Source organism: Arachis hypogaea, chromosome 14 (genome assembly GCF_003086295.3).
Source record: "Arachis hypogaea cultivar Tifrunner chromosome 14, arahy.Tifrunner.gnm2.J5K5, whole genome shotgun sequence".
Lineage (NCBI taxonomy): Eukaryota > Viridiplantae > Streptophyta > Magnoliopsida > Fabales > Fabaceae > Arachis > Arachis hypogaea.
The window spans coordinates 26,663,062-26,670,813 of NC_092049.1; the positions used below are offsets into that span (position 1 = coordinate 26,663,062).

Below are 7,752 nucleotides of genomic sequence, written 5' to 3' on the forward strand. Positions count from 1 at the left end.
AAATTAACCGAAAAACACCATCAGAAATATGTTACGACAGTTTTATCATTAAGTGCAGAAATTTAATTTTTATATAATAGAATAGATATTTACATATTATTATATTAAATACAGACTAAAAAAATACACTAAACAAAATAAAAGTATCAATGGTAAAATATAATCTAAAAAATCACTTAAATTCAAAAAGAACCTGTGATGAATTATAACAAATCTATATATGAGAAGTAAAAGTGAAATAAACAATTAAAAATAAAGTAAAAAAGTAATTAAAAAAAGAAAAAAAAATAGAAAAGATAATGTGTGAAGTAGATAAAAAATGTATTACAATAGAAGATTAATATAATTAATTAAAATAAAGGATAAAAGAGAAAAATCAAAATACGATCTTATTAAAAAATTTCAAAAAAATATTTTAAAAAAAACCTATTAATCAATTTTTATAAAAATATTACAAAAAATTTAAATTATCTTTAAATAAAATAATAATACCCTAAAGAATTATTAATCAAAATAAATAAAAAAATTAATATAAAATAAAATCACAGAAAAATATTAGCAAAATTAAGATAAAAAAACAAAAATAAAAAATTATAAATATTTTACCTGAAATACAAAATAAAGAGGAAAAAAAGGGATATATAAAATAATAAGATAATAATTTGAATTAATTGAGTTCATTTATTTCATTGTTTTAAATATTATTTATTAAATAATTTAATATTTATCTTGATCATATTAAATAATAAATTAGTTATAATTAATTTGGTTTAATGAATCAAACAAAATTTAAAATAATTTGATATTTATTTTAATTAAATTAAATATTTAAAGTTATGATTAATATAATATTTAATGAATCAAATAAAATATTAAATGACGAAATATTTATCCTAATCAAATAAAATTACATAATTGATTAGTTATAATTAATACAATTGAATGAATCAAACACATTAAATTAAAAAATAATTTAGTTAATTTGTGTGTTAAGGACACATTTTAAAAATATTTATTTTGCAACAACTTTCATAAAATATTTTTTATAATATTTTTTATCTATAATTTAAAAGCACAGTTATAATAACCCATTAAAAAGTACTTAATTAGTTAATATAAATAATTAATATAACTAATTTAGTTCAATAAATTAAAAGAAATAAATGTGAAAGGAAGAGATAAAGAAAAAGTAAAATTATAAAAATATATATCCATTGAAAAGCAATAAAAAAGTCATTTTTAGTTTTTTATTTATTAATTATTAATTTATTATAATTAATTTCACAACATTTATTACACGTTATTCATCTTATAAATTAATACAATCAATTTATTGATATCAATTATCGATAATTAATTATAATTGATATAACGCATTTCGCTATACTTTCTAAATAAATAATTAAAAATGCACGTCTCAATTTTTTGTTAAAGTAAAATAAAATAAAATATATAAATTGAGTAGATATAAATATAAAAATTATAAATTTTATTAACAACTCAAATAAATTAGTACCATAAAATTAAATTTAATATCTATTTTAAAAATAATTACCGACTTTTTATTCTTTTAATTATTAATAATTTAAATAAAATAATACCCTATAACTTATTTTATTTATTTTAAGTAATTACTAACATAGTTGTTAGTAACACCCAAGTGTATATTATTATCAACATCATTTTATTACGGATATTTTAATTTTATCGTCATTGCAATTTTGTACCGTTTTATCTTTTTTAATTGTTATTATTAGAATTGTTAAATATTAGGTGATCGAGTTTTTGATTCCACTAAATCGGATCAAATAATTATACTAAAAAGTAGCAAGGCAATATTTGCATTAACTCTTTATTTTACTTTTCGTTTTTGATAAAAAAAAAAGACAAGTTTACCTTCTTCGCTCCTAATAATTAGTATATCTTTTTTAATTTTATTTTTATACCAAATTAATTATTTAAAATTATAGTTTTAGGTATTTATTTAAAAATATTTTAGTAGAGATTATAATTTAAGATAAAGAAAATAGGTTGAAATTAATAAAGTGTACCTTTTCTATTTTTTTTTTCAAATTGGTATTTATTAATACAAATTTAATATTTATGTTAAGAAATATACACGGCTGGAAATAAATAATGAAATTGAGAAGGCAAGAATGATAACTACTGAAATTTTTTTAAAATGAATTCAAGAAACAATATTAATCACTTTTGACAATTGAAATAGGAAAACAATTGTCGTTTACCAATTTTAATTCGAATATATAATTAAATAGTCCAAATAATCTATCAAATTTCAATTATTAACCAAATTCAAAATTTTGCTTAATCAAATTAATTCCCCAATTTTCTTCGTCAATATATTGGTAGCAAATTATATTGATCGCACTGAATTTAGTAAACTTCTTAAAGTATATATTGAAACTGATCAAACCTTTCATTATTACCAATCAATAACAATTAAACTTTAATTTGTCTAAGTTTAGAAGTGATCAAGTTCATACATTAGTTTGTAGTTCATGTAAATATTGATCACAACACCACCGACGTTAACAGTTGAAGGTGCAGTTGCAGTAAACATACATATAGTGGCCAAAGCATTTTCCGTAAGGTTGATGGCCAGGGTGCTTAAGAGCACAATTATCGTGACACCATAGTTTATCACACCCTCCTACCATTGGCATAAACAACTTTTCTTGACATCGTTTCGGCTGCAATGATGAGCAATTATTCCCAACACCACCACCGTTCTTGTTGCATACTTCACTACTTGCCCCCGTAATCATAAGAGCACCTGTATATGTATATATGTAATACATGTCACAACATTATTTCAAAATTTCGCTCTTGTAACTTTCAAAATTCATAAAATGATGGAGGCCAACTAAAAAATCATACCTAAGATATATAGATGCAAAAACTAGTTGTGCTTCCATTCCTAGGAAGGATAAGAATTAACTTACTTGGTGTTGTGAGAAGAAGAAGAACGAGAATAGCGTATTGCGAGAAGTGGTTGGCCATGCTTCCTGAGGAATTCACTATCACCCCTTACGAAAATGTGAATTCATGTATATGTTCCTTTACCCCCATACGCACATATATATAGAAGTAATAAGGTTAGAAAAAGGTAACACTAATAATTATATCTCTAACAATATAGTATTAATATCTGGTAAAATTTTCAAAACTAAATTATAGATTTCTAAAAAGCTATTTAAGTGCTTATGGAGAAGTTAAAATAATAAAATGACTTCTCTCATAATAATTTTTTTTATTATATTTTTTTAAAATAAGTATTTTTAGAACTAAAAAACTAAATACAAAATAACTTATTTATAAACTACTTTTAATATAAATATTTATTATTTAAACTATTTTTTTTAAAAGATATTTAATTAAGCTGTTTATTTAAATTGGACATTTTTTTACTTCTTTAAAAGTTCTTAAACAATTTTTTAAAAAATTAAAAATATATTTTAAAATTGTGTCAAAAAATATTAATGTGACTTTTTATAAGTTAAAACTCCAAAAAGTTAGTTTTTAAAGCTTTTCAAACAGACTCTAATTCCAGCAACAATTAATGAATATTAAATAAAATAAATTTTATTAATTTTAATTAATTATTTTTTGTTATCAAATATATATATATATATATATATATATATATATATATATATATATATGACTTTTTTTACATTTATATACGAAAGAGAAAGAGAATTTATAGCATTAATTAATTATATATTAATGAATTATACTACATAAATTAAATAGCTAGTAATCACAATTCAACGGTAATCAAATTTCAAATTTGTTAAAATATTGGATTGCTGAAATTCTAATTCAACTAGTAGGTTACCACTTTTTAATTTAGATATGGAGGGGGAAATAGTGTAGGACACAGTTATGGGGTGTATGGGTGCTTTATGTAGTTGTGGTGTCAAGAATAAATCGGACCGTCCGATTTGTGTTTAAAAAATTAAGAAAAATTACATTACAGAAATTAGACCGTCTGATTTGTATTTTAAACAATTAAAAAAAATTAATAATAAAATCGGACCATCTAATTTTGGTTTTCAAAATAAAAAAAAATTTAAAAGTACAAATCGGACCCTCCGATTTTCTCTCCCACACAAATCGGACCATCCGATTTGTATTCATAATTTTTTTAACAAAGAAATCGGACAGTCCGATTTCTTCACTTTATGGTTCAAAAAAAATTATCCCACATTCATGCTTAACACCACCCACCTTTATACCCATGCACAACACACACAGAATTTGCATATCCAAAAAAATGAACCGTAGATTACAGATACAATTAAATTAGTCGACTCGGTTATAAATAAATAATTATATAAATTTTTTTATTTTCATAATTAATATTTTTAGTTTTTATTTTATATTAAATTAATTATTATTTTAATTTTTAATAATTTATTAATTAGTTTATATTTATTATACCCTTTAAATATTGAGTTAAATTTTATTTAATCACATCTATTTTTTTAAATTATTAATTATATAATTAATATAAAAGATAATTATTTTTTTGATTTGATATTAGACAATTGAATGTGCATGTAAAATTATTTTATGTTAACAATGATTCAAAATTAAATTTTTAAATATTTATAAAAATGAGAATAAAAATCATAATTATAAAAATAAAAAATATATTATAATTAATAATTTTTATTTTAAATTTGTAAATATAATTTAATTTTTTTATGTAATATATTTAATAAAAACATCATTTATAGCCAATAATAATTTATTAGTCTAATTTGACCGGATTTGACCAGGTTGATCTGTTCAATTTTCACATGGTTTAACCAAGTTTAGTAAGATTAATTACTTAATTAATTCAAATATTGGGTGAATAAGTTTGATTCGACCTACCAGGTGGAACAAAATAATTAGTATATTTTTCTTAGTATTATTCTTATATCAAATTAATTATTATTTTTAAATTTTAATAATTTATTAATTATTTTATACTTTTTAATTATTTATCTAAAAAAATTTGTAGTAGAGATTATAACTTTAGACAAAGAAAATATGTTGAAATTGATGAAGATTACTTTTTCTTTTTTTTTTTTTTTTTTTCAAATCGTTATTTATTGATTACAATTTAGTATTTAAATTAAGAAATACACACAACTGAAAGTAATAATGAATTTGAGAAGGAAAGAATGATAATTACCGAAAGCTTTCCCAAAAAATTCAGAAACAAATGTTACGCAACTAGAAAATTGCTTAATATGGATAGATTTATAGATAGATTTGGTCTTTATTACAGACGAATTTTTAGTTACCGACAAAATTATCGACGGATTTTGTCCCCTCTATAAAAACTTCGTCAGAAATTATTTATTGACAGATTTTTACTAGTTACCGACAATTTTTCCTCGGTAAATTCTCCCCTTTATTTCCCTTGGGCGTCAAACTTTCGACGGATTTTTCGTCGGTAATTAGAGACAAATTTTTCGACAAATTTTTCATCAATAATTAGAGACAGATTTTCAGACAAATTTTCTGTCGGTAATTAGAGACAGATTTTTTGACGGATTTTTTGTCGGTAATTATAGACAGATTTTCAACAGATTTTCTGTCGGTAATTTGAGCCTTGGAATACCATTCCAAACTCTGAATATAGACAAAAAATCCGTTTGTAAATCTATCAATAAGATAACATAGAATTTTTTTTAGATTTTTTAATTGCAAAATGAACCTATTTTCATACAAAATAAATATAAAAAAACTCAACTTAACTCATATAAATTATATATTTTTTTTCCTTTGAGGTATATGAAAAATATATTATTTATATAATATTTCTTTGCATATAACTCAACTCATTCAATAATGTATAGTTATACAACCATATAAAGTGAAATTATATCCATGTCTCAGAAACATTAGTAGAGTAGTATCCTTAAAATTTTTAGTGTCATGGAAAGCTTCTATTAATTCTACAATGTTCAATGGTGCATGTGGATTGGCATTTACATAAGAATCCATGATCTGGTTGAGCATTTCTATCACCTCACTCATCTTGGGCCGGTTCTTCGGATTTTTAACCAAGCATTGGTTAGCTACTCTGTTTGTAACACCCTAACTTTTAACACCTTATGATCATACTAAAAGTTTGAGCGCTACTAACCTCTATTCCTTTATTATTTACTATGTTTATTTAATATTGAGCCTTTGCGAATACAAAATGAAACTTTAATTAAGAAAATGAAATAGTTTTTTTTTTTTTTGCTTTCACATACTTAATCACAAATATATATATATATATATATATATTTATTCACATGGCATGATATACATAGACTTATTTAAAGACGCTCAAATACAATTCCTACCCCTCTAAAAAAAACCAAAACAATAAATGACGAGGGAAAAATAAAAATCTAAGAACTCATCTCGTAAACATATTCTTCTGTACTCCCACAGTTTCGCAATAAGCCTTCGCACCTGTAGCTGAAAGGGATGGAGATATGGGGTAAGAACTGTGGAGTTCTTAGTAGGGTCGGGGTTAGGAGTTAAGTTCATTCTATATATACTTGGTCAGCAACAACACTCAACAAAGTACGAGCTAATTCAACAATTATAGAACACAAAATCCAGTCACAAGCACACACAATCATAGAAAATACACTCACAAACAAATATGCGTAAACAAGTATGATGCATATCTATCCCTAGTGCAGGTAATGAGCTCATCTGTCGGTTTCGACCCGCTCCCAACGCAACTCAGCAATCTTTGTCTGAGTTTGGTTTCCAGTGTCATAATCTCTGTAAGCAACCTCTGTCTTACAGGTGCGACTCTCTTGAGCTGATGTATGCAAACATGACATCTGTAAGCAACCTCTGTCTTACAGGTGCGACCATCCCCTGGATTGGCCGATGTATCTCTGGAAGCAAAATCTTAATGGACTCACCACCATATCTCTACTCGTTTTTAGCAGATACATAATCATCTTAGCGCGTTCTTTCTTTTGTTTCTTTTATTCCTACTTTCTGCTCTCCTATGGCAGAGGTTTTTTAGATTCTTTTAATCTTTTCTCTATGCTCTTCTGTCGCCGAGGTTTCTTTAATATTTTTTCCTTTTCTTTTCTTTCTTCTTCTTTCTTTCTTATCGTTCATAATATAAATCATCCTCACATTATTCCCTCGCCTTTCCTTAAGTGTCTTATGGAAAAGAATTATAAAGTTCTTTAATTAAGTTTATGTTCTCTAAAACTTTTAGGATTACTTTACTTGCTTGCTTACTTATTAGTATTACATATTATAATATTCTTAAAAAATAATATCTTTAATAAATACTAATTATAATAATAATTATTTTAATATAAATAAATAATTTTAAAAAAGTATTTAAAATAATATTTATAATCTTCTTTTAAAACATAGTTTATAAAATCTTATTTTTAAACTTTTATTAATTACTTTCTAAATCACGAACTTTTTAATATTCTATTTTTAATTTTGATATTTTATAAAATTATATTTGAACCCCCACTTATTTTCATATTAATAAAAATAACCCTAATCTTTTACAAAATAACCATTTTTACCACCTGAAAAATACAATGTAATTACTAATCTTTCTTTTATATCAAAATCGAAACCCTTAGTCCTTTCCTTTTAAAATATTACTTTTATTTTAGTCCATTTTCGAGTCTTTCGATTACCGATTTTTCTTAACTTTTAATTTAATATTTCAACTACCAAATCTCATCA

At 23.2% G+C, this 7,752-nt stretch overlaps 1 long non-coding RNA gene across 1 annotated transcript; it reads right to left on the reverse strand.

The window, feature by feature from the left end:
• Window positions 1-2,416: 2,416 nt before the first annotated feature.
• LOC112740344 (uncharacterized) lies at window positions 2,417-3,074 on the reverse strand. The gene is made up of 2 exons (XR_011871783.1): window positions 2,964-3,074; window positions 2,417-2,794 (listed from the first exon to the last, which is right to left on the reverse strand). It is a non-coding gene; the product is annotated as an uncharacterized lncRNA (long non-coding RNA).
• Between the last annotated feature and the right edge of the window lie 4,678 nt (window positions 3,075-7,752).